Source organism: Oryctolagus cuniculus, chromosome 15 (assembly GCF_051225735.1).
Source record: "Oryctolagus cuniculus isolate XC-2025 breed Fujian yellow rabbit chromosome 15, ASM5122573v1, whole genome shotgun sequence".
NCBI classification, from domain to species: Eukaryota; Metazoa; Chordata; class Mammalia; order Lagomorpha; family Leporidae; genus Oryctolagus; species Oryctolagus cuniculus.
In genome coordinates, this window is record NC_142881.1 from 93,601,258 (window position 1) to 93,629,024 (window position 27,767).

Consider the following 27,767-nt stretch of genomic DNA (forward strand, 5'->3'; position numbering starts at 1 on the left):
GGAAAGGAAGACCTTTCTCTCTGTCTCTCTCTCTCACTCACTGTCTAAATCTGCCTGTCAAAAATAAAAATAAAAAAAAGAAATTGATACTTATACTTGGTATTCATTTTTTGCATTTTGTTTACCTGAATACAGCTCCAGGAGATAAGAAGAGGTAGTCTTGTCTGTGTGGGATTCCAAGGAAATATATTTCTGCATTAAGTTGTTTTTCATAAGTTCATTTTAGACAATATTGATATATGTAAGGAAATCACTTTTTAATCATCTTTCTGACAGATGATTTTTATGGCTGGAGCCTGAATTTTACTAAATACTTTTAATACACTTCATGTAAATTATCATAGTTTCTCATATTTTTCATCTACCTGGATGATTTACATGATTTGTTTGCGAGTGTTAAAAATTCCTGCATCTTTAGTGTATCTTGGTTGACATTGATCTATTATATGGTTTAATTCATATAAAAGTATTTTGTTTAGTATATTGTATGTTTATGAAAGATGCTCTTTAGTTGCCTTTTTATTTCATATCCCACTCCAATTTGCATCGTCTGAGTCATACTGCTTTGTTCTCTCCAGAAGCATCATCTCATATAACAATGACTCATGTCTTCCCTTCTATGTCATAGTTTGTAAAACCTCTGTCATCCATGTCAACTTTCAATGTCTACTCTTTGTGCCTGCAACATAAGTCTCCATTTCCTGTGTCTCCATCACATTTTTCCTTGAGTGTCTTCCTTGTACCTGCATCCCATGGCAATGTCCGTATTCTCAAGCTCCTCTCCATATGGCCTTGATATTCTCTCAAGTATCTGCATTCCTTGTCCAGAATGATTTTGTTGCCACCCTGAAGTGACTTCATTGGCTTAGTTTCCAGTTCATTGCCACCTTTGGGTACCTCTCTGCCCTTTACCTGAAGTTACATCTTCCTTCAGGTGTTTCCATATGCCTTACAGTAAGTAACCAATGCCTTTATTATGTCTCTAGAACCCCTTTGACTGCAGTCTAAGCTTTCTTAAATTTTTTATTTGTTTTGTTTTGTTTTATTGCTCTCTCTCTCTCTCTCTCTCTCTATATATATATATATATATATATATTCACACATACACACATAGTTTCTAATGAAAATGAAACTGCATTTACTACATCAACATTAAAGGATAAGGGACAGAAAGAGACCACTTATGCTTTTGAAGACCAAGATTTACCATGACAAAATCTAAAAAGCTGAGCAAGGGTGGTAATATGCTAAATACCGCTGTGGCACAGTGGGTAAAGCCACCCACATTACAAAACTGAACTGAGTTCTATGTGCCTGGCTTTGGCCTAACTCAGCTGCTGCTGTTACAGGCATTTGGGAAGTGAATCAGCAGATTGAAGACCTCTCTCTCTCTCTCTCTCTCTCTCTCTCTTTCCCCCTCCCTCCCTCCCTCTTCCTTTCAAATAAAAATGAAAGTAATTTTTTAAAAACAAGAATCATTTAGCTTGTGAATGTCTTGCAGTAACATTTCCATAATATTTCTGATGAACTCATCGGGCAATTTAACTTTTCTGAGTCATCATTCAAAAGTTCCTTTTACATGAGTTATTTTCTGTGGTTGTAAAGTTTCTTCCTCTATTGTTGAACATGAGAGTGGCTCTTTATTCCCTCAGGAGCTCAACCTGCTCACTCAAAGTCATCCTGTTTTCCAGCACTATTTATATCAAATTGTAGGGGAATTTCTTTATGAACTTTCTTTTTACATCAACTTACTCCAATTTTGTGAAGAATAGTTTCAGTAGTATGAATTAATTATGATTTCTGAATTGATGAGCACTACATTGCTCCTGGATAATCAATGGGTGATATTTAAATTCCTCTATTTGCATAATTCCATCATTGATGAGTTCTCTTTATTACTACATAGTAGTTGTCCTGGGTTCAACTGGGCCTGAACCCTCAGGCCTCCCCTGAAAAGATGCATTGGCTAATAAATCTCTGATGGATTTCTTTATTCCCACTACTGGTGAAATTAGCTTGAATGTTATTTTTCCTGTTTAACTGGTTAGATCTCTTGGGGATTGCAATTGGTTTCCTCTGCACTTCATTTTGTATCTGGTTTGTCTTCTTTTTATTTAGGAGATACTGTTCTAAATTCTGTCTCTTGGAGGCAAATATTCACAGGACTAGTTCCTTTTCAAATCTGTTTCCTTTCCTGGCTTCAAGATCAGTAATTCTTTAAAGATGTCTCTTCCTAGGCATAACACTTCTTGTATAGCTCAGACTAGTCTTACCAAAACCAGAATTCTGCTGGATTCTTCTCCTTAATCTCATTGGAATTGCAGGGTACTACCTTACTGGAAACTTCTGAGTCTTGGAAAATTCTGCTTCTTTCCTTTTGTTTTTTTTTTGATGAGAGATCCAAAGACATTAATTTTGTCAAGGTTTTAATTGCAGTGGGTTCCAGATTATAGCAAAGGGGCTGCTATGATTCACCAACTGGCTACAGACTGTGTGCTGGAACAGCCAGTGGTGAAGGCCAGTGCTGAAAGCCTGTCACCTTCCTTTCATACATCCAAACTCCTTTCTTTTAATTTTTCTGAGAAACTGCCATACTGTTTTCCACAGGGACAGCATAATTTTACCATTCCTACCACAGTGCACAAAGATCTGATGTCTCCATTCCTTATGAGGACTTGATTTTGTTTTGTTTTATTGTCTAGCATCCCAGGGACAGGCATTGGCCTAGTGGTTAAGGCATGAGTTGAGAGGCATGCATCCTATATTGGAAGTCCTGGGTTCAAGTCCCAACTCTGCTCCTAATTCCAGCTTTCTATTAATGTGTACCCTTAGAGGCAACAGATGATAGCTCAAGAAGTTAGTCCCTGCTATCCATGTGGGAGACCTGGATTGAGTTTCCATTTCCCATCTTTGACCTGCCCCAACCCCAACGTCTGTGAGCACTTGGGGAATGAAACAGTGGATTGGGAACCCTGTCTCTTAAAAGTAAAAAAAAGTAGTAGCCACCCTAATGAGAATGGGGTGGTATCTCATGATTTTGATTTGCATTCCTATGCTAAATGATGAAATTGAACATCTTTTCAAATGCTTACTAGCTATTTTATATGAACTTTTAAAAAAAGATTTATTTATTTTATTTGAAAGAGTTACACAAAGAGAGAAGGAGAGGGACAGAGAGAGAAAGAGAAAGAGAAAGAGAGAGAGAGATCTTCCATTCACTGGTTCACTCCCCAGTTGACCTCAATTGCTGGAGCTGCACTGATCTGAAGCCAAGAGCCAGGAGCTTCTTCCAGGCCCCCTACACAGGTGCAGGGGCCCAAGGACTTGGGCCATTTTCTATTGCTTTCCTAGGCCATAGCAGAGAGCTGGATGGAAAGTGGAGCAGCTGGGACTCATACCAGTGCCCATATGAGATGTCAGCACTATAGGTAGTGGCTTTACCCACTATGCCACAGTGCCAGCCCCCATTTTATATAAACTTTAGAGAAATGTCTGTACACTTCCTTTGACCATTTAAAAATTAAGATTTTTTAATTTAAAATTTTTGCTAAGTTCAGCTCTTTATTTTCTCAGGAAATTAGCTCCTCATCAGATCCATGATTTGCAAATATTTTCTCCCATTCCATAGGTTTCCTTTTCACTCTCTTGATTGTGTCCACATACGTTTTTAATTTCCATGCATTAAAATTTTTTTCACTTTTGCTTTATAATGTATAAACCAACACCAAATATGTGTCTTGAAGCCTTTCTTTTAAACTTTCTATAATTTTAAATAGTATAATTTTTTTTGATTCAGTTTGATTTAACCTTCATGCTTGGTATAAGGCAAGGTCTAACTCCATTATTTTGCATGTGGTCACTCAGTTTTCCCAACACCCATTTGTTGAACTGTCAATCCTCCACTGAGTAGTCTTTGTACACTTGTCAAACCTTATTTGAGCAAATTATATCATTGATTTATGAGTCTTTATTTCATTGGCCTACACATCTGCCTTGTGGCAATATCACAATGTTTTTATTAGTGCAACTATTTAGCATCTTTTGAAATAAGAAGATGTGAAACCTCCAACGTTTTCTTTTTCACAGATGCTATGACTATTTAGGATCCTATGAGACTCCATATTACTTTTGGCACTGACTTTGCTATTCCTCCAAACAAAATGCCATTAGGATTTTGATAGGAATGCATCAGATCTGTAGATGACTTTGGATAAATTGTCCATAAATGCAAAATGTCTTTCCATGTATTTATTGTACATTGCATTAGCTTATAATTCACATGTGGTACAATTCACCCAAAATATATTTCAACTGCTTTTTCATATAATCAGAATTCTGAAACTATTATAATTTTAGAAAATTTTCATAAATTTAAACTCAATGTACACAAACAGGCAATCTACATTTCCTCCCAAACCCCTACCACAAAAAAGTACAATCTATATTCAATCTATATGGATCATTTTCTTCTGGACGTTTCATATAAATGGACTTGTGTAGTAATGTAGTTCTTTGTGATTGGCTCCTTTCACTTACTGTAACATCCAAGTTTTCATGTTGTGTCATATATCAGTACTTAATTGCTTTTGATCTGAAATAATCCATTGTATGTGTCCATTCCCTGCTTAACAAAAATTTGAGTGCAAACTTTTGTTTTAGTTTCTGTTGGTTATATATGTAAGAATAGGACTGCTGGATATGGTAAATCTATATTTAACTTTTAGAAAACTGTCAGATTGTTTTACAAAATGGATGTCCCATTTTATATTCCCAACAGTACTGCATGAGGGCTCCAATGTCTCCCTCTTATCACCAACACTTGTGTGTGGGGTGTGTGTGTGTGTTTGGGTATATGTATGAAGTAGTGTCTTATTTTGATTTTGATCTTCATTTGCTGGTGGCTACTGTGTTGAGCAATTTTTTTAAAAAAGCTTTATTTATTTCTTTATTTGAAAGTCAGAGTTACCCAGAGAGAGGGGGAGAGTGAGAGAGAGTGAGAGTGAGTGAGTGAGAGAGAGAGAGAGGTCTTCCACCTTCTGGTTCACTCCAATATTGGCTGCAACAGCTGGAGCTGGGCTGATCTGAAGCCAGGAGCCAGGAGCTTCTTCTGTTTCTCCCACATGGGTGCAGGGGCACAAGGACTTGACCGGTTTCTACTGCTTTCCCAGGTCATAACTGAGAACTGGATTGGAAGTGGAGCAGTAAGGACTCAAGCGAGTGCACATATGGGATACTGGCCCTGCAGGCGGCAGCTTTACCCACTATACCACAGCACCGGGCCCGCTGAGCAACTTTTCATATATTTATTTGCCATATGTATATCTTGGAAAAAGTATTCAAATTCTTTGCCCATTTTTGAATTGTTTTCCCTTGAATTCCATTATGTCTGAAAGTCCATTACTAGATAAATAATTTGCAAATATTTTCTCTTGTTTTATTTAGCAAAGATTATTTTTTAGCATTTTATGTTCAGAACAAAACTGAACAAAAATTATCCCTTCATATCCCTTGTTCCAGACACAATTCCTGTACTACAATGATACACTAGATATAACTGATGAACTGCATTGGTATAGTCTACATTTGGGTGCACACATACCCACAATTTGAGTATCATACAGAATGGTTTCACTGCCCTAGGAATTGTTCCCTACCTATTAATTTCTCCAACCCTTCAGCTCCTGGAAATCATTGATCTTTTTAACTGTACCCATAGTTCTTCCCCTTTCCATAGTGTTATATACTCAGAATTGTTACCACTGATCTGAGTCCCAGGAACTTGTCTCATCAATGACAAAGAATGTGGCCAAAAATGAATGAGTAGATGATTAGGTGATTTGCAAAGAACTTTATTGAAACAGTCAAAGATAATAACTCCTCTAACCAAGAGAAGAAAGAGTTCCTCTGTAACATAGTATTAGGACTCTATGGAGCAGTGAGAGCATTGTATCTTAGCATCTGTCAGTGGAGTTGCTTATTTTCATCAGGATCCTAAAACTGGTTGCAGGCACATGGTAATCATAAATGGCCCTCCTGGTCACCTTGGTGCTGAAGCTGGGTTTTCTCCTGATTAATTACCAAAATCCTTTACATCACTTGACATTTCGAGGCCATCAGTGGTGGGGGCCCTTTGCCCTTTCTGTCTACCTGATCTTCCATACTCTAACTCCTGTCATTTCTTAATCCAGAATGGAATCTCTAACTTCAGTTAGGGAAAATGGGACCACTGTTCATTCTGGCTACTTTCTGCTGAGCAGAGTCATCATGGGGAACTGGCAGCCAGGGACTGCATCAGTGGGAATCATCTAAGGGCTCACACTAATAAGGTTTGTCTGTATCAGGTTTTTATTGCAACACTATCTGTAGTGGGGGAATTCTGGAAGAGATAAATTGTGTAAAGCAATTTAGTATATAGATTCCAAATAAAAGTATGATGAGTGGTAGAGATATGGACCCTAGAAAAGACCATAGCCATTAGATCTAGTTCCAATCTCTAAACAGCTTGAAGGTTGAAGTGTGAATTTTATTTATTTATTCATGTGTTTTATCAATCTCCTTTTGAATTAAATTGGAATTATCAGTGTAATTGAAGCAGCACATTCCTGCTAGCTCCCAGCACCCCACTTTATTTTTCAGTAAGAGATAGTCAACAGCAGCTTGGTTTTGTAAGACTTCTCATCAGACCTCACTTAACTCATCATTTATAGATGATAAAGCAGTAGCAGTGGCATTGGATGTTTTAGCAAGTACACAGACTAGCTGATCTCTTAATAAGCGTGTGTTGTTGATGCAGGGGTGGGAAAGACAAGGGCAGCCAGTGTTCCCACTTCAGCTACACTCCATAGAGATGGATTATCATCACAATCAGTGGGCAATGAAAGTGAACACCAGCTACATTGGGTTTGGGTACCTGTAACAAGTGAGACTATGAGAGGAAAATCTTATCCCACTGCACACCTGCTGTGGTCATCTATATTAGTGTTTTTATATGTGACATGTAAGTCATCTGCACACTTTGCTGCAGCCCTTAAAATTGTCTCCATCTGATTTTGGGATATAATCAAATTGAAGAGCAAAAGCATGTCCTTCCAATTAAATCAAATATTTGTGTCAGACTTGAAAAGGGGCTGATGCTTAACCCGGTTACCAGAGAATTTACCCAGTTTAGCCTTAATCTGTTCTAAATTCTGGAGAGAAAAAGAATCCTGCATTTTGTTGGCCCAATCTTTCCTTTCTGTATTTCCCATAATGGAAATAGTCTGTTATAAATTCCCTGTACCAGAGGAGAAGGCTGCCAAGGGGATGAAGCCTTAGGTAGCAATTCTGGATAAAATGGACAAATTGAAGGGGGAAGAGAAGGGATCTGTTCCCCCGTGGTCTCTCCAGATAAGGAGGGAAAACTGAAGGAGGAAGATGAGGGGGTGGGGCCTTTTCCCCTGAGGACACACTTTCTTGTGCCTGTGATTTTTCTGAATATGGAGGGCAGGCAGAAGGAGAGAGAGAAGCTGCTTCCTCTAGAGGCACAATCTCCCCTTGGGCCTACAACTGCCTTGGATATGATGGGCAGGCAGCGGAAGAGGGGGGGAGGGGCCTTTTATGGGTCTTAACAGACAAGACATCTCCTGAACATCCCTTCCCCACCTGTTTATGAAAGGAGGGCTTCCTTTGCCCATGCCCATGACAGTAATGGGAATGTCCCCAATAGGAACCTTCCAGCCTTAGTTGTCCTGGGGTTCCAGCTAGCAACTCTCAATTGGACCCTGTGGGCAAGCTTCCATGGTGCTCTAGCCAACCTAACACAGACATCCTACCTCTCCTGACCCTAAGACAAATCTCATGCCTCCTCATACTAACTGTTGGAGCAGTCAAAAGAGAGGTTCCTGGCCAATCCACCAAGATGTTACCACTGATCTGAGCACTAAAAATGTGTTCCATTGATGATCAAGAATGTGGTGGATGAATGAGCAATAAGGCTATCAGCAAAGAATTGTATTGGAAGGGGAAGAACTCTTGTAGCCAGAGGGGAAAGAATTCCACTGTAACTTAGTAGTATATATGAATATATAAAGTACTATATTTAGTAGTATATATGAATATATATACATATTATATATGAAAAAGGACTCTCCACAGAGAAGAAAAAAGCATCTTTTCTCAGGGTCTGACAGGGGAGGTGCTTATCAACATCAGAATCCCAAAACTAGCTATAGGTACATGATCACCATAGATTGGGTCACCTGGACACATGGGTGCCAGAGCTTCCCAAATCTTTTACATTCCTTCACATTACAAGGTCATGGATGGTGGGGGCCTTTCGTCCTTTCTGTCTCCCTGATCTTCCTTACTCTAACTCCTTTCAGAATTATACATGTGTAGCATTTTTAGATAAGTTTCTTTCATTCAGTAATGACCTTAAGGTTCACCCCTGTATTTTCATGCTTTAATAGCACATTTATTTTTAAAACTGAATAATAACCTGTTTTTTTTGGATGTAACAGTGATTTATCCATTCACTTGGTTGCTTTAAAGTTTTGTCCATTGTGATAAAATTGCTAGAACCACACTGTCTTAATTATTGTAGCTTTATTATTAAGTCCTAAAGTTAAATAGTCTTCTCTATTTCTTCTTTCAAAATTGTTCTGGCTCTTCTAAGTCTTCTGCTTCTCTGTATAAACTTTAGAGTTAGTTTGTTAGAATCTGAAAGAAAACTTCCTGGAACTTTGATTGAAATTGCATTGAATTATGGATTAATTAGGGGAAAACTGACATGTTGACAGTATCAGGGGATGGCAGAGAAAATGTTTTTCTTGGTTTTGTTTGCCACTGTTTTAATAGTAAATATTTATTTTATATGAATGGTGCAAAATAGCAGAATCAGTATAGAAAATATTCACAATGTTAAGTCTAGAAAGGATGACATATAAAGGATAAGAGTTGACAGATACACTGCACATTGTTAGGTAGATAAATACATAGGAAGTTGGAGAAATAGAAACTGAGAATAAGAGACAGTGACAGAGTGTACATACCATTTGGGGTGTGTGTGTGTGTGTGTGTGTGTGTGCACACGCACATACTATATCCTTTATGGATAATTTAAAAGCATATTGGAGGCTGGCGCTGCAGCTCAGTAGGCTAATCCTCCACCTGCAGCGCCGGCACCCCAGGTTCTAGTCCTGGTTGGGGCGCTGGTTCTGTCCTGGTTGCTCCTCTTCCAGTCCAGCTCTCTGCTGTGGCCTGGGAGTGCAGTGGAGGATGGCCCAAGTGCTTGGGCCCTGCATCTGCATGGGAGACCAGGAAGAAGCACCTGGCTCCTGGTTTCAGATCGGCGCAGCGCACTGGCCATAGCAGCCATTTAAGGGGTGAAACAACAGAAGGAAGACCTTTCTCTCTGTCTCTCTCTCTCTCTTGCTCACTGTCTAAATCTGCCTGTCAAAAAAAAAGCATATTGGAGTGCTTTGAGAGCAGGAATGTATAAATTGCAATGGGCATAGTTTATCAAATGTATTATATTGACCCTGTATGCTTTAGGGGTGACCAGTAAGCACTTTCATTCCAGGATGAGGGCATACACATGGATGTTTAATTTAGTGGACATCCAGGCTTTTGCACAATTACTCACCATATACCAAAAATGGCCCTGTGTGCTTCATTTATACTCATCCACATCTCTGGAACACAAATCAAGCACGAATGTAGTTTTTTAAAAAAATACTTTTCTGGCTATTGATTTTTGAGAGTCAAAGTATTCCCCAAACATTGGAGAACCAGCTTATCCCTGAGAATCAACCATCACAAAAGATTTCCATTCTTTGAACTATCTGATTTTTGTTAATTTTTTTGAAATTTACATGTAATTTTAATTCACATTTTAAATTTTTAAATTTAAAATTTTAATTAGTTTCAAAATATTCAATGAGATTTGTAGATACAGTTCTAAGAACATAATGATATTCCTGCCTCCCACTTCCTTCCTTCTCCCTTTTTCTCTCTTTTTTTTAGGTTTTGAGACAAACATCCACAGACATCCCTCCTCTCTTCCTACAGTGTTTTCACAAGTAGGGATATTCACAGTTCCAAAGAAAAATAGCTTTCTTGCTTAGCTGATTATAATGCTATTCACTCTGGGAGCTGATCACCTAAGAAGGTTCAGTGTGCCAAAATCCAACCAGAAGTTTCCAGGACTCCAGCGGCTCCTTCACTTGTCTTTCTGTGAGGGGATGGATGCATTTGTTTATGAGATCCATTCCTCTTCTGGGATTACTCTGCCAGTCCATAGCCCCAGGAGAGGCAGGCGATGAGGGGGATGAATGAGAAGACAGGGCAAGGAGAAAGAAAGGGTGAGATTTCTGAATAAGACAGGGAGGTCCAGGTTCACAAACCACTCTTTACAAACTGCAGATGTACCCACCCAAACTAGGGGAGGAAGGCGAGAGCTCAGAAGAGACTGTGGACACTGGGTGGGACACAGAACAACAGACTCACCTATGGACATTTCCCACCATCCTAACACTAGAAGGTGCTTAAAAAGTTGCTGTTCAGAACTGTTCTGAAAACACATCTAAAATATGTCTGTAGTCATCTTAAAAAATAAAAGGTATTATCAGATATAAGCATTTGAAGTATCTCTGAAGTGGAATTGAAAAGTAGCCTGGCAGAGGAGAGGAAAGGAAAGAGGAAGAAGTAATGAAAAGAGAGAGAAAGTCCAGAGTACAATGGGAAAGGCAAGAAAACTGGCAAGAAAACAAACATCTAAGGTACAAGCAAAAGCAGTTCTCTTTGTCATTTTATGTGATGGTTTTAAAGACTCAAATCCAGACTCTTGCAACACTGAAGCACGGGCAAAATCCAAAGCCAGGGAGGAAAGACAGAGGGTACAGAACGTGAATAATGCAGAAACCACCAAACCTCTGTATCCCTTACCAGGATCCCCCAGCAGGAAGTTATTGGTGGGCTGATATTTGGTTTGGGACAGATCTGAGGGAGGATGGAATGGGTCTCAACAGAAAAATGGCCAACTGTTTCCACTATGGACTGCTTCGTTCTACAGAAATACTCTCAGGACCTTCAATCTGATCTAAATGAGAAGTGTAACAGAAGAAAGGAGGAGAAATGGTCAGATGAAGCTCACCATTTGGCAACCAGAGGAAGGGGGAGGTGCAAACTGTGATGGGAACTGCTGGCACTGCCCCTTTCGTCTTTCCACTGGGGATCCCATTGGGATATTTTCATGTCAGTGTATAATTGTTTCTTTGTTTTTTTTTGGACAGGCAGAGTGGACAGTGAGAGAGAGAGACAGAGAGAAAGGTCTTCCTTTTGCCGTTGGTTCACCCTCCAATGGTCGCGGCTGGCGCACTGCGGCCAGCGCATCGCGCTGATCCGAAGGCAGGAGCCAGGTACTTATCCTGGTCTCCCATGGGGTGCAGGGCCTAAGGACTTGGGCCATCCTCCACTGCACTCCCTGGCCACAGCAGAGAGCTGGCCTGTAGAGGGGCAACCGGGACAGAATCTGGCGCCCCAACCGGGACTAGAACCCCATGTGCCGGCGCCGCAAGGTGGAGGATTAGCCTATTGAGCCACGGCGCCGGCCTATAATTGTTTTGATTTGGGGATGGAATTTCACTGGATGGGTGCATCATAGTTTATACATTCACCTTTGAAAAGACCGTGTATAGAATTTTCTGTTGACTGTTAAATAGTAGTAGATTTGCTGGGTAAAGTGGTAAGTACAGTTTTAACTTCAGAATTGACTGTCAAACTATTTTTCAAAGTAACTGCACCACACCATTTTGCATTTGCAAAAGCAAGGAGTGAAAATGTTTGTTGTCTTGCTTCTCCTTATTCACTATAATTCTTCCTCCTCCTAGTACTCTTCTTTACCTATTTGTATAAGTGTATAGTATTATCACATTGTGGACTCATTTGAAATCTGTGTTTAAAACTTCTTATGTACTTAGATGTTTACCACCAACCATATACCCTATTTGCTGAAATCTTTGTTCTTGTTCTTTGGTGATTTCTAAAATAGGTTTTTGCAAAAAGAAAAAAGAAGCATTTGCTTATAAGATAGAGAAACAGAAGAAGTGGTAGAGGGAAAGAGGGAAGGATGGGATTGTAGCATCCTAACTGTCATCATAATACTAGGCTGAATAGCACAATGGCCTAGGTTGTATTTTAATTGTTAACTGTTAGTATTTACAATAATATAAACATTTTAATGTTTTAGCTTGTAAACTGGAAATGTAAATAGAAGGCACATAAATCTAGAGGTAAATGAATTATTGTATATAAAGCACTTTATATATAACGTATTCTCAATGCATAGCATCTATTAACTGTTTTAATGCCCATTCCAGGAGAATATAATGTGCCTGTGCATTTACTAAGGTTTTTAAAAGATTTATTTATTTGGAAGGCAGAGCCAAAGAAAAGTGGAGAGAGAGAGGGGGATAGAGAGGCTTTTCATCCACAGGGTTCGCTCTGTGAACTGCAACATCCAGGTCTGGGCCAGACCAAAGCAAGAAGCCGGAAACTTCATTCTGGTCTCCCAGCTGGGTGGCAGGGGCACAATTACCTGAGCTATCTTCCATTGCCTCTTCAGGCACATTACTAGGGGTCTGGATTGGAAGTGAAGAAGCCAGAACTCAAACCAGCTTCATTCACCACACCACAATGCCAGACCATAGAATTATAACTTTAGTTAAAGTATCAGAAATTTATTACCGGAAAATAATCACTTTGGTAATTAGACAACACTTTTGTTTACTTGTGACATATTTGGGTAAAACAATAATTATAAAGAAATATGTACTTTTATATTTAAAGTGCTACTGTCTTAATGTATTATTCTCTTTGACACAAAACTATGTTTGTCTGTAATATGACACTTTCATTTTGCCATCTGAGTGTGTAGTATTAATGGAAAAAAGACAGTTTAGGTGCATGGCCAGTCATTGGATTGCTGGGTCATATGGCAAGTCTATTTCTAGTTTTTTTTGTTTGTTTTTAGTTTTTTTTTTTGTTTGTTGTTGTTTTTGCTTAAGAAATCCCCACACTTGTGCTCACTTTGGCAGCACATACACTAAAAAAAGAAATATCCACAATGTTTTCCACAATGACTGCAAATACACATTTCCACCAACAGTGTATAAGTGTTCTCCTTTGTCTACATCTTCACCAGAATTTGTTATTCTCTGTGTTTTGAATTTTAAACATTTTACCTGGGTGAGATGATATCTCGTGGTTTTGATTTGCATTTCCCCAATGGCTAGTGATGTTGAGCATTTTTCAAATATTTGTTAGCCATCTGTATTTCTTCATTTGAGGAATGTCTACTGAAATTCTTTGCTCATTTAACAACTGATTTGGTTGGTTTTTTAGGTGAGTTTCTTTTTTAAGTTGATGATATATTCAGGATATTAATCTTTGTCAGATTGGTGGCTTGCAACATTTTTTCCATTTTGTTTGGTGTCTCTTCATTCTTGATCATTTCATTTGCTGTGCAAAAGCTTCTAAGTTTAGTATAGTCCCATTTATTTAGTGTGACTTTTGTTGTCTGTGTTTTGGGGGTCTTTCCCAAGAAGTCATACCCTATAAGACCAATGTCTTAGAGGGTTTCCCTACATTTTCTTCCAGTAACTTCACTGTCTCAGGTCTTAAATGTCTTGGAAACTGGCTGGCGCCGCGGCTCACTAGTCTAATCATCTGCCCGGGGCGCTGGTTCTGTCCCAGTTGCTCCTCTTCCAGTCCAGCTCTCTGCTGTGGCCCAGGAAGGCAGTGGAGGATGGCCCAAGTGCTTGGGCCCTGCACCTGCATAGGAGACCAGGAGGAAGCACCTGGCTCCTGGCTTCGGTGAAGCGTGCCGGCCATAGAGGCCATTTGGGGGGTGAGCCAATGAAAGGAAGACCTCTCTGTCTCTCTCTCTCACTGTCTAACTCTGCTGGTCAAAAAAAATGTCTTGGAAACATCTTGAGTTGATTTTTGTATACAGTTAGAGGTAAGGATATAATTTCATTCGTCTACATATATACATCCAGTTTTGCCAGCATCATTTCTTGAAGTGATTATCCTTACTCTACCATATGATCTAAGTCCACTCTTGTCAGAAGCTTTCTGTATGTATGCTGATTGATTTCTGGGCTTTTTATTCTCATCCATTGATCTGCATATCAGTTTTTATGCCAGTACAATGCTATTTTAATTACCATAGCTTTGTAGGATGCTTTGAAGTCAGGTGTTGTGATGCCTTGAGTTAGATTTTTCTTGTTTAGCATTGCTTTGGCTATTCTGGGTCTTTTGTAATTCCATATGAATTTTAGGATTGCTTTTTCTTGTTCTGTAGTGAATATCATTGTTTTTTATTGATAATGATTCCATTGAATTTTCTGATTGCTTTAGGCAATGTAGATATTTTAATGATATTGTTTCTTCTGATCAATGAGCAAGGAATATTTTTCCACTTTTTGTGTGTCCTTGATGATTTCTTTCATAAATGTTTGATAATTTTCACTGTAGAGATCTTCCACTTCTTTGTTTAAATTTGTTCTAAACATTTGATTTTTTGTGGCTATTGTGAATGGCATTTCTTTCTTGATTTCTCTTTCTGTGAGTTCATCATTAGCATACAAAAATAAGCCTACTAGGTTGTTTTTATGTTTGTAACCTGCAACTTTACTGAACCGATTTCTCAATTCTAATGCTTTTTGGTGGAGTGTTTAGGTTTTTCCATGTACAACATAATGTCATCTTGAAACATGGAAATTGTGACTTCTTGTTTTCTAATTTTGATGTCCTTTATTTCTTTCTGTCCCATAATTGTTCTTGCTAAAACTTTCTGTACAATATTGATAAGAGTGGAGAAAGCAGACACCTTGTCTTGTAGATCCGAGGGGGAAGTGCATTCAGATTTCCCCCATTCTGTATGACATTGGCTGTTGGCTTGCCATTTATTTCTTCTATAATAGTTAGGAGTGTTCCATTTGTATGTAGTTTGTGGAGAGTTTTTATCATGCAGGTGTGTTGAATCTTCTCAAATGCTTTCTCTACGTCTATTGAAATGACCATATGTTTTTCTGTTCTTCTTTCTGTTAATATAATTTATGTTAGTTTTAAAAATATCTATTTATTTGAAAGGTGGAGACATGGAGAGTCATAGGCAGAGATAGAAAAGGAAGGAGAGATGTCTTCCATCTGCTAGTTCACTCCACAAATAGCCACAACAGCCAGAGCTGGGCCAATCTGAAGTCAGGAGCCAGGAGTTTCTTCCAAGTCTCCCATGGTGATACAGGGGCCCAAGGACTTGGGGCCATCTTTTACTGCTTTCCCAGGCCATAGCAGAGAGCTGGATCAGAAGTGGACCATCTGGGATTCAAATCAGCACCAATATGAGATTCCAGTACTGCAGGCAGTGGCTTTACCCACTGTGCACAGCACCAGCCCCGATTTATGATGTTTATTGTTTTGTGAATTTTGAATCACTCTTACTTTTTTGGGATAAATCCCACTTGATCTTGATGTATCATCCTTTTTTTTTAAACAGGCAGAGTTAGACAGTGAGAGAGAGAGACAGAGAGAAAGGTCCTCCTTTTCCATTGGTTCACCCCCCAAGTGGCCTCGATGGAATGTGCACTGCACCAATCCGAAGCCAGGAGCCAGGTGCTTCCTCCTGGTCTCCCATGCAGGTGCAGGGCCCAAGGACTTGGGCCATCCTCCACTGCACTCCTGGGCCACAGCAGAGAGCTGGACTGGAAGAGGAGCAACTGGGACAGAACCAGCACCCCAACTGGGACTAGAACCTGGAGTGCCGGCACTGCAGGCGGAGGATTAGCCTAGTGAGCTGCGGTGCTGACCTCATCTTTTTTATGTGGTTTTGGATTTGATTTGCTAGTATTTTGTGGAGAATCTTTGCATTTAGGTTTATTAGGGATATAGGTGTGTAGTTTTCATCTATTGTGTTTGGTTTTGATATAACCAATTTAAAAAGATTGAAATAATACCACAATCTTCTCAGACCATAAAAGAATAAAACTAGAAATCAACAACAAGAATAATAGAACACTTGTAACTGTTTGGAAATCAAACAACATGACATAAATGATCAATGGGTCATTGAAAAAATTGGTAATAAAATAAAAAAACTTTCTTGAAATAAATGAAAATGTAAATACATTATATCAAAACCTGTTGCAAACAGCAAAAGCAGCATTAAGAGGGAAGTTTATAGAATTAAGTGCTTACATTTAAAAGAGGAAGTGTCTCAAATTAAGGACCTAATGTTGCATCTTGAAGACTTAGGAATAGAAGAGCAAATCAAACCCCAAATCAATAGGGGGTAAAAAATAATAAGGATCAGAACAAAACTAAAGCTAATAAAACAATATTAAATATCATTAACAAGTTAGTTTTTTGAGAAGATAAACAAAATTGATAAACCTCTAGCCAGACTAACAATGAAAAAGAGAAAAAAAACTCAAATAAATAAGAAATGAAGGAATCATTGAAGAAAACACCACTGAAATACCAAGGATCATAAGAAACTACTATGAAGAAGTATATGCTAGTACACTGAAAAACCTTGAAACAATGAATAAATTCCTGAATTGATATAACCTACTAAGATTAAAGCAAGAATATATAAACAACAAAAACAGACCAACGGGGCTGGTGCTATGGCACAGTGGGTTAACACCCTGGCCTGAAGCACAGTCATCCAATATGGGCACCTTTGCTTTACTTCCAATCCAGCTCTCTGCTATGGCCTAGGAAAGCAGTAGAAGATGGCCCAAGTCCTTGGGCCCCTGCACCCATGTGGGAGACCCAGAAGAAGCTCCTAGCTCCTGCCTTTGGATCACTGCATCTCCGTCCATTGGGGCCATCTGCGGAATGAACCAGTGGGTGGAAGACCCCCCACCCCGCCTGTGGGGAGCCCCTCACCATGGCTCACTAGGCTAATCCTCTGCCTGCAGTGCCTGTAATCCAGGTTCTAGTTCCAGTTGGGGCACTGGATTCTGTCCCAGTTGCTCCTCTTACAGTCCACCTCTCTGCTGTGGCCTGGGAAGGCAGTGGAGGATGGCCCAAATCCATGGGCCCTGCACCCACATGGGAGACCAGGAGGAAGCACCTGGCTCTTGGCTTCAGATTGGTGCAGCCCGCTGGCCATGGCGGCCATTTGGGAGGTGAACCAACAGAAGGAAGACCTTTCTCTCTGTCTCTCTCTCACTGTCTAACTCTGCCTGTCAAAAAAAAGTAAGTTAATGTTTGAACCTAGATACCTAATCTCCAATTAAGTTATATGACAGATGGTTTTAAATGAATAACATTATTATGTCATAAATATCAATGTGCTGTTTTTACATTTTGCTTTATAAAGGAATTATTCTCTGTTCTTTCAGATCAAGAACCTTCATGATTTTGTTCACTTTCTTGTACCATATTTATAATTGTTGAATGAAGAGGTGAATTAACACAAACTGAATTCACTCTTATGCTGAAAGTCAATTATCCAATTATTTTATTGAAAATCACATAGCTCAAACAATTTCTTAAAAAACTTAAATGTTGGGGCTGGCGCCGTGGCTCACTTTGTTAATCTTCTGCCTGCAGTGCTGGCATCCCATATGGGCACTGCGTTCTGGTCCCAGTTGCTCCTCTTCCAGTCCAGCTTTCTGCTGTGGCCCAGGAGGGCAGTGGAGGATGGCCCAAGTGCTTGGGCTCCTGCACCTGCGTGGGAGACCAGGAGGAAGCTCCTGGCTCCTGCCTTTGGATCAGTGCAGCACTGGCTGTAGCGGCCATTTGGGGGCTGAACCAATGGAAGGAAGACCTTTCTCTCTGTCTCTCTCTCTCTCTCTCACTGTCTGTGACTCTACCTGTCAAATAAATAAAACCTTTTAAAAAACTTAAATGTTTGAATATACACGAGGAGTACACATTAAATTGACATTCTGAATGGTTGTGATATAGTAATTTTGTATATTTTTTCTGTAGCTTGCTAAAAGAATGTTTATTGAAGATTTTTTTAAAAGATTTTATTTATTTATTTGAAAATTAGAGTTACAGAGGAAGGTAGAGCCAGAGATAGAGAGAGGTCTTCCATCTGATGGTTCACTCCCTAATTAGCCACAATGGCTGTAGCTGTGCCGATCTGAAGCCAGGAGCCAGGAGCTTCTTCCAGGTCTCCCACAAGGGTGGAGGGGCCCAAGGACTTGGGCCATCTTCTACTGCTCTCCCAAGCCATAGCAGACAGCTGGATTGGAAGGGGAGCAGGCAGGTCTTGAACCAGAGCCCATATGGGATGCCAGCGCTTCAGGCCAGGGCATTAACCTGCTGTGTCACAGTGCCGACTCCTATTGAAGATTTTTAAAAGCTGGAAGTGATTAAAATCTTAGAAATATCTTTAATCTACATAATATATTTTTAAAGATTTTATTTATTTATTTGACAAGCAGAGTTACAGACAGTGAGAGAAAGAGACAGAGAGAAAGGTCTTCCTTCCATTGGTTCACTCCCCAAATGGCCACAATGGCTGGAGCTGCACCAGTCTGAAGCCAGGAGCCAGGTGCTTCTTCCCAGTCTCCCATGCAGGTGCAGGGGCCCAAGCACTTTGGTCATCTACTGCTATCCCAGGCCACAGTAAAGAGCTGGACTGGAAGAGAAGTAACTGGGACTAGAACCGGTGCCCATATAGGATTCTGGCGCCACAGGCAGAGATTAACCTATAGCTCCACAGTGCTAGCCCCTAACCTACATAATATTTATAACCTGCATATATTCATTCTTTCCCATAAAAAGTTTGCAAAGCTGAAAACAATTTTGAGAATGCTATTTGCAGAGACAATTTGTCTCAGTCATTAATATTAATGAGTATAATTTATTTTCTATAAAATTATATGTATTTTAAAAATATCTCTGACTTACTAATAATGTGTTAAAAACATTATGTATTTGGGGGCCCACACTGTAGCTTAGTGAGTAAGGCCACTGCCTGCAGTGCTGGCATCCCATATGAGTTAACGCCTTGGTGTGAAGTGCCGGCATCCTATATATGAGCTGGTTCAAGTCCCGGCTGCTCCATTTCTGATCCAGCTCTCTGTTATGGCCTGGGAAAGCAGTGGAAGATGGGCCAAGTCCTTGGGCCCCTGCACCTGCATGGGAGACCCAGAAGAAGCTCTTGGCTCCTGACTTCGGATCGCCACAGCTCTGGTTGTTGTAGCCATCTGAGGAGTGAACCAGTAGATGGAAGATCTCTCTCTCTCTCTCTCTCTCCCCCTCTCTGTAACTCTGCCTTTCAAATAAAAAATTAAATCTTTAAATAATTATGTATTTGAAGCCTCCTGATTATATAAAATTATTATAAGATATTGTATAGGGACACCTGCTATACAAGTTTTATTATCTTTGCTTCATTTTTGCATTAATATCTTAGTTGTGATAGTTGGTCTGAACTCATCAAATCCAAGTATATCATCAAATTCCCAAGGGCCTCAAAGTCTTGTTAAATCATCCATAGAAATAATTATAAATCATCCATAGAAATAATTATAAATCTGGATATTAATTAGAAGTATAGATGTTGGTAAGTCTACCAACCCTGTAGGATTTTTGTTTAAGTTTTCAATCATTCCTTAACATAAACATGTGTATCATAAAATGTGTTGCAGTGAAAGGTGCTTATTACTTGCATTTCTATTTTCCCTGTCTGAATTCTGAATGATTCCAGATACACACAGAAGTAAGACATCCTAAAATCAAACTCAGGGGCCGGCATTGCGATGCAGTGGGTTAACACCCTGGACTGAAATGCCGGCATTCCATATGGGTGCCAGTTCAAGTCTGCCTGCTCCACTTCCTATCTGGCTCTCTGCTATGGCTTGGGAAAGCAGTAGAAGATGTCCAAAGTCCTTGGGCCCCTACACCCACATGGGAGACCTGGAAAAAGCTCCTGGCTCCTGGCTTCAGATCGGCAATGCTCTGGCTGTTGCGGCCAGTTGCGGAGTATACCATTAGATGGAAGACCTCTCTCTCTCCCTCTCCTCCCTCTGTGTAACTTTGACTTTCAAATAAATAAATAAATATTTTAAAAAAATCAAACTCTGAGCGTTATAGCACAAAGGATTATTAGTCCTGGTGTTTAGCAACAAAGACTTCCTTATATTGCACTCCAGTACATTGCAGCCTTACCTAGTCAGTCACTTATGGAGCAGGGAATTTTTGCTGAATTTACAATAACAGATGGCAGAGAAGAACTCAAGCTCACTCCTAGGGAAATTAAAAGCATCCTAAATACAAAAAGAAAGAAAGAAAGAAAAGGAGGTAAGATAGCTCATGTCCTCCTTGCAATAATCCTAATCTTGTGAATCATTCATAAATCACCTACAGAGGAATAACTGAGCAGGGGACAGGAGCAGCACTCTAATATTTAAGGATTTTTATTTGCTGAGTGGGCTGTATCCTTGTCAGTCTAGTTCAAAGAAAACACTGTATCCCAGAAAAATAAGCAGACTAGGAAAGTGAGCATTCCCAAAGTATTTCTTTTTAATTTCAAAAGAATCTCTTGTGTCCAGCCACAGGCACTATTCTAAAAGGGAGCACTGAGAATTGTGAAAATTTTGAATCTTGAGCAACAAATTGCTCCCTTATGATGCTGGTGTAAATTTAATATAAGAACAGCAATGTGTATGGTTATTGCACTTAGGATATTTCTGCAGTGGTTTTAGAACTCTTCTTATGGGCTTCAATTTTGTAAAATGATGCCATTATTTTATTTACTTGTTTCCTCAAGAGACACAATCAAGTATTTTTCTTTGAAATGAATAAAAAAATCATACATAGTTGGAAAGCAATTAATTCCAGTAGGTATAATTTGCAGTAACCAGTCAGGATGAATGAAAATATTTAAAAATCAGTAATGTTATAAATTTAAAATGCAAACCAAGAAGTGAAAGTTTTTTCTGTTTTTTTTCAAAAATGTATATTTTATATTGTAAATTCTCTTCCTAAAATGTATTGTGCTTTATACACTCTCTCACTTCTTATTCTCAAGATGTTAAACTGCATCACATTTTTATTGGGAAGTAGAGAAAAATGTTTCATCCAGAATATTAAAAGTATACAATTTGTTGAATTAATAGAATTTTGCTGAAAAATTTGTAATAGTTTAACTTGCATTTTAGGCACAACTGTTTTCTGAATAATGTCTTATGACAGAGATGTTATTTTATAGATAGTGGGATGTTTGGGGTACATGGTCCCAGGGATTTATATTTATTTTGTTTTCATTAGAGCAAACAACTTGCCCATGGGGTATCTAAACTTGGAATGAGTTTGATATCAACACAATTTACATTCTCTGCAGGAAAAGTAAAGGATTTTTTTTCACTAGACTCGAATCACAAAACAAGATAGTCCAACTGACTTTTGGTTGTCAGTGGTAAAATTTTGTGGTTTATAAAAGCATGCATTTTAAAAAACAGAGTTCTATTCAGAAGTTCATATTTGTACCATCTTTCACTTTTTTGTTTTCTTTAGCTCTGTAGGTCTAAAATTTTTCTAAAGAAAAAGCTTACTAAAGATAAGTTCATATGTGTTGCCCACAGGAATCAGTTCCTAAAGTGTACACACTAACATGAAGAATTGCATTAAAATGCAATAATTTAACAAAGCAGACCTTTGTTAAAATTTGGTGAGTTAATGACCATTATGGAAATATCATTTTCATTTAAATTAAAAAGGAAAACAGAATGTCTTTTTCCCATAGGAATATTCAGTCTTGCAAATGTAAACGGAATCAAACATTATTGATAGTGTGTATATAGCATCTCTTATCCAGAAATATTTTTGCTTTTAAATTTTAAAAATTCCTTTGTTTTAGAAAGAGAGAGAGAGAGAGAGAGTGCTCCTAACTGTGGAGTCACTGTTTCAAATGCCTAATATGGCCCTGGGCCAGCCTTAGGACTTAACCAAGGAGCCAGCAACTCAATCCAGGTCTCCAACCTGGGTGACAGGACCCCAGTTATTTAAACCAACACTGCTACCTCTGAAACTCTGCATTAACTGGAACTTGGAGTCAGGAGCTATCATCAGGAGAAGAAACCAAATACTCTCTTATGGAGAATGGATATCTTCACCTGCATCACCATAACTAGGTCAGTAATACATTCCAATATATTTTAAATTAATATGCCAGGATTGTTCATTATTGTCAACAATGAAGACTTTTAGCTCAAATATTTTCTTGAGTTTTAATCTCAACCAATATTTGTAAGAAACATTAAAAGTTGATGATTCAGTAAATCTAAATTGACAGAATTTTAGAATAATCTGAATTATAACATTGCTAAAAATAGAAAAAAATACTACTGACGAACTGTCATTTATGTTTCCAGCCACTTCTTTCTTGGTATAAAATTTAGACAAAAATGAACATTTTTTCTTATGTGTTGTCAACATATTCTCAAATTTCAATTCCTCATGTTTTGACTGTCAATTTATATACCACTTCCTTATAAGACAGGATATCTGCTAACATAAGTTCTCAAATCCTTATATTTTTTAGGGAACATAAATCAACTTGGTCTCATCAAACTCTGCTCTAGAGGCTGATAGAGTATTTGGCTTGGAGAAATGCTTATCTCTAGTTTTCAAATGTTTTATCAGAAAACAGTTTAACATTAGGATACTTTTAATGGGTATGTGGAATAGATCAGACATTGGATTGGTAAAATAAAAGTAACTGTCATCAGGTCATGCCATGTCTAGAGATTCTCAAATGTTCATGTCCTTGGGAAAACCAGATAATTACCTCTTCATGCCTTGGTTTCATTTGCTTTAAAATCAAGATAATAGATTTCTCCTTTTTTCCTGAAAACATAAAATGCTGGAAACATATCCTTGTATAGAATAAATATTAGCTATTATCTATTCACCCTTTTTCCTAACTAAAGTTATTTAAGTATTTATCATTTTCTCTTTTTTAACATTTGTATTTATTTATTTATTTATTTCAGAGGTAGAGTTACAGACAGAGAAATGGAGAAACAGAGAGATAGGTCTCCCATCTACAGGTTCACTCCCCAAATGACCACAATGGCCGGAGCTGCACCGACCTGAAGCCAAGAGCCAGGAGCTTTCTCTGAGTCTCCTACACAGGTACAGGGGCCCAAGCACTTGGGCTATCCTCCACTGCCATCCCAGGTCATAACAGAGAGCTGAGGCCAGCGCTGCGGCTCACTAGGCTAATCCTCCGCCTTGCAGCACAGGCACACTGGGTTCTAGTCCTGGTCGGGGCGCCGGATTCTGTCCCAGTTGCCCCTCTTCCAGGCCAGCTCTCTGCTGTGGCCAGGGAGTGCAGTGGAGGATGGCCCAAGTCCTTGGGCCCTGCACCCCATGAGAGACCAGGATAAGCACCTGGCTCCTGCCATTGGATCAGCACAGTGTGCCGGCCTCAGCATGCTGGCTGCAGCATGCCAGCCGTGGCGGCCATTGGAGGGTGAACCAATGGCAAAGGAAGACCTTTCTCTCTGTCTCTCTCTCTCACTGTCCACTCTGACTGTCAAAAGAAAAAATCTCAAAAAAAAAAAAAAACCAAAAAAAACAAACCAACAAACAAACAAAAAACCAGAGAGCTGAATTGAAAGAGGAGTGGCTGGGATATTAACCGATGGCCACTTGGGATGCAGGTGCCACAGGCAGAGGCCCAGCCTACCGTGGCACAGTGCTGGCCCCTCCGTTTTCTTTAGTCCATAACATTGTGTTGTATAAATTTAGGTACAGCTCAAACTTATTTGAAATAAAATTGTATACATTAAACCATTTCTGCTCCATATCGCATTGTAGGTGGTTTAATCAGTCTAGAAAAGAAGATTTAAGCCCATTTGCCTGTGGAATTTTTACAACTTTCAGTGACCTCTCTTTGTGAACTTTGGTTTTGTTGATTGGCTCAATCCCATCCCACACAACTGTGCTCCTGGGAATCTTGAATCCACATTTAGTTTCCAAGAATTTTAACCCATGATTCTTGCTTGTTACTAGTCTGGCAAGTAGAACATCAGGGAGCACCAGTCCAGATATTTTGAAAAGAAAAAGGATATTTTATTCATTTCCAGGATTCACAGTAGGAATTCTCTTTTTGTTCATATTGTATTTGGAATACCTGAAAAAACACTTACCCTTTCTCAACCTTAGGACAAATATATGACTGACATTGATAGAAATAAAAAAATAATTATTCCCCAATTTTTAGTTGATAGATTTAATCAAACTTCAGGCCTTGTGTCACAATGAGATGTGTTCCACAATTTTTTGGGTAAAAAAAATCACTACACAAAGAAATAAATCATAGAAAAACATGGTTCATAATAATTTTTGCTCTTTAGAACTTACCATGTTTAGATGATATAAAAAATTTAAATTTCTGTGAATTCTCAATTCTAGTAACATATAAATAGTTCAATACTGAAGCCTATAGTGAATGGGGAATACACTCTGGTTCCAAAGTCAATCTAGACTATAAAATCAATCAGCCATAATTCATGTCCCAACTTTAAGCTACTTGTATGAGAAAATTTAAAGAATCATATTGAGGTCACATATTGCTTGCAATCGAATATATCTTAATTTACTGTGTTCAATAAACAGTAGTGCTGAAAGAATAAATCATTATAAACCTCAATGAAGGAAATTTGGCATTACTCAACAAAAGCAAGAAACACTAATTGATTTCTAGTCTAGAAATTTTTCATAGTTAACTTATTAGACACAAATCACATATTTATGACAAAATGTTCTCAACAAAATGATTCCCAATACCGCAGACATACAAAATGGTAGACATCTACATTAGATCACCACTAGATAAAATCCATTCAAAAATTCAATGTTTCTAGTACTTAATAAATGGTTTTGAATTTAATTGATTTAGTTTGAGGATATGCTTTGACTATAGGGTTTAGCAGAAATGTATGACAATAATTTGTTTATATTGACTTAATTGTGTTTAATATGCAGAAATAAATGTGTGTAATACAAATGGTTCTGTGATAGAATTACAGGTAATTTTTGAAACTTTCTATATTCTGTATTGTTTTACAATGAAATAAAAATATTTAGTTAGATCAGAGAGAGACAGAGAGACAGAGACAGAGTTCCCATTTGTTGGTTCACTTCTCAAATCGCAACAACTGTCGATCTGGGGCAGCCTAAAGCTAGGTTCTGGGACCTCAATGCAGGTTTCCCACATGACTGGGAGACCCTACTACTTCAGCAGTCAGCACTGCCTCTCAGGATCTGGACAGGCAGGGAGGCAGAGTAACAACAGCCTCCAACATGAGACACAGCCTTCCCAAATGGTATCTTAACCGCTAGGTAAAATGCCTGCCTCGTGTTATCTTCATTAGAAAGCAAATTATATCTACCTACTTCTGGTAAGCTTAACTGTGAATGGAAGTATAGGGCCTAGCTGTGTCACTCCCTCACATGGGCCTGAATGTCTGCAACACTCCTGCTCACCACTGATTCCAGGCCTCCTTGTTACAGGTCTGCTTGGGTCACAGTCTTCTAGCCCAGGGTGAGGGGGTCGGGCAGTGAGTGGAGAGGAGTGGGCAAGGAACAGAGCATCTGTGCTGTTTTTCAGTGAGGTTTGGAACCATGAGTTGAAGGATGGAGACTACTGTCAGAGCAATAGTCAAATTTTATTAGTTTTACAAAGGCTTTTATACTCACATTTATATACCTCAATCTCTGCCTCCACATAGTGAGACATAGGAAGGTGGAAAATTAGAACTAGCTTTGATCACAATCAGGAAACCTTTTTACATACTTTAATATAATTTAGTTTCTGAATACTAATACTTCATGTTCTATATGAGGAAGACTCCTAGAGCATGCTCTTTGACAACCATGGTTGGTGTCAATATTTTGCACTGTCAATATTTTAGTTCCAAAATTATTTTGATAAACATTTTTAATAACTCTATTGAATTAAATCACACTGGGAAAGAATGGACCAAATTAGGATTGACTTATCTGCCTAACACTTAAACCTAATCTAAAGAAACTGCAACCCCCCTCCCCGACATGTGGCTCAAGTACAGTAAGAAAGTAGGGTGACATTATAAATGAGCTTGCACAGAGTATCACTCTCTATCTACACAATCCTTCCTGATTTGCTTGCTGAAAACACAGCTTCTAGGGCTGGTGCTGTGGTGTAGCGGGTAAAGCCACCATCTGCAGTGCCGCCATCCCATATGGGCACTGGTTCGAGTCCCGGCTGATTGGATCTTCCACAGCCAAGTCTCAAGCTTCTTCTTCTCTCCTCATTGATGGAGACACTGGGGCACGGCTGGCAAGGCTCTGTGGGAACAGACACACAGCACACAGGGAAGGGCTGCTGGCCAGCATGAGGCCAGGGCCCGCATCAGCAGTCAGTGCTGAGGGCTCCGGGCCCAGCCCCCAGCCCTTCCCAGGTGATGTCCCTGTGAGCCTGTGCAGGGGGCACCTGTGCCCGACCATCATCCCCCAGGCCTCGCCATCCTTGTGAGCTGGGAAAGAGGATGGGGGCATCACAACAGCTCCTCAGACAGGAGCAGAGGGTGACACTTGCCCAAGAGACCAAGAGCCCCATGCACTTGGGGAGGGGTGAGGGAAGAGTGGGGCCCACTGCCCGGACATGGCCCATGGCCACCTTCCTGTGTTTGCAGACTGACCCCCAGGATAGGACCGCGCTGTGTGATTCTGGCCAGGAGATGACCGGATGGGGCTGAGGAGATGGGGTGGGGGAGGAAGGGGACTGGGGGCTGCACCTGCTCAGCTACTCTGAGGGTCTTCAGGCTGAGATGCAGTAGCAGGAGGCACGGTGCCCAGTGTGACGCTGAGAGCGCATGGCACAAACCAGCCTGGTCTGCATTCATGCTGGTGCTCTCTTGCATGGTGGGGGGGGGGGCACTGTTTGTGCTCCCCATGGAGGGTGCTCTGGCTGAGAGTTCCCGAAATTCTTACCTAGCTTCAGGGTCACCCAAGAGCCCCCAAGCAAGGTGGGGCTGAGCCCTGTAAGCTGCCTCCCCTTCCCCCACTGCCTACCCAAGCTGGGGCTGGGACCCTCCCTGCGAGGTCTGGGCACAAAAGCAAGGCTTTGCTTGCTGTCACGTTTCTCCCTCATTCGACCACACAAAAATTTCTGTTTCCTTCCAGAAATCACTTTTTCTTCGGCCCCTCGTATACACATAGGCTAATGTCTACCTAGCTTTAACCGGTTGGGAATTTTACTTTGGAAAAATTAAAACACTTTGGAATTGTGAACGTGCTTCAAAAAGTTATGCATGGTTTTTCATAATACACATTTTCATGAACCTTTCAATAAAAGATTTGAGAGAGAGAGAGAGAGAGAGAGGAGAGAGAGAATCTTCATCTGCTGGCTCACTCCCTAAATGGCAGCAACAGCAAGGGCTGGAACCAGGAGCCTGGAACTCCATCTTGGTCTCCCACATGGGCGGCAGGAGCACAAGCACTTGAGTTATCATCTGTTGCTTTCCCAGGCCATTAGCAGAGAGCTGGATACAAAGTGGAGCAGCCAAGACTTGAACCACTGCCCCAGTGTGGGATGCCTGTGTCCCCAGTTTAATCCCCTGCACCCCACACTGGCCCTTTTTGTGAACTTTCTGAAGATCCCTCATATGTGTTATTTCAAAATTTTTGCAAAATAAATTTATTTTGTCATAGTTTATACTTGTCTTTTGAAGTACCCTCACACCAACGGTGTGCTTTTAGGTTACAGAATT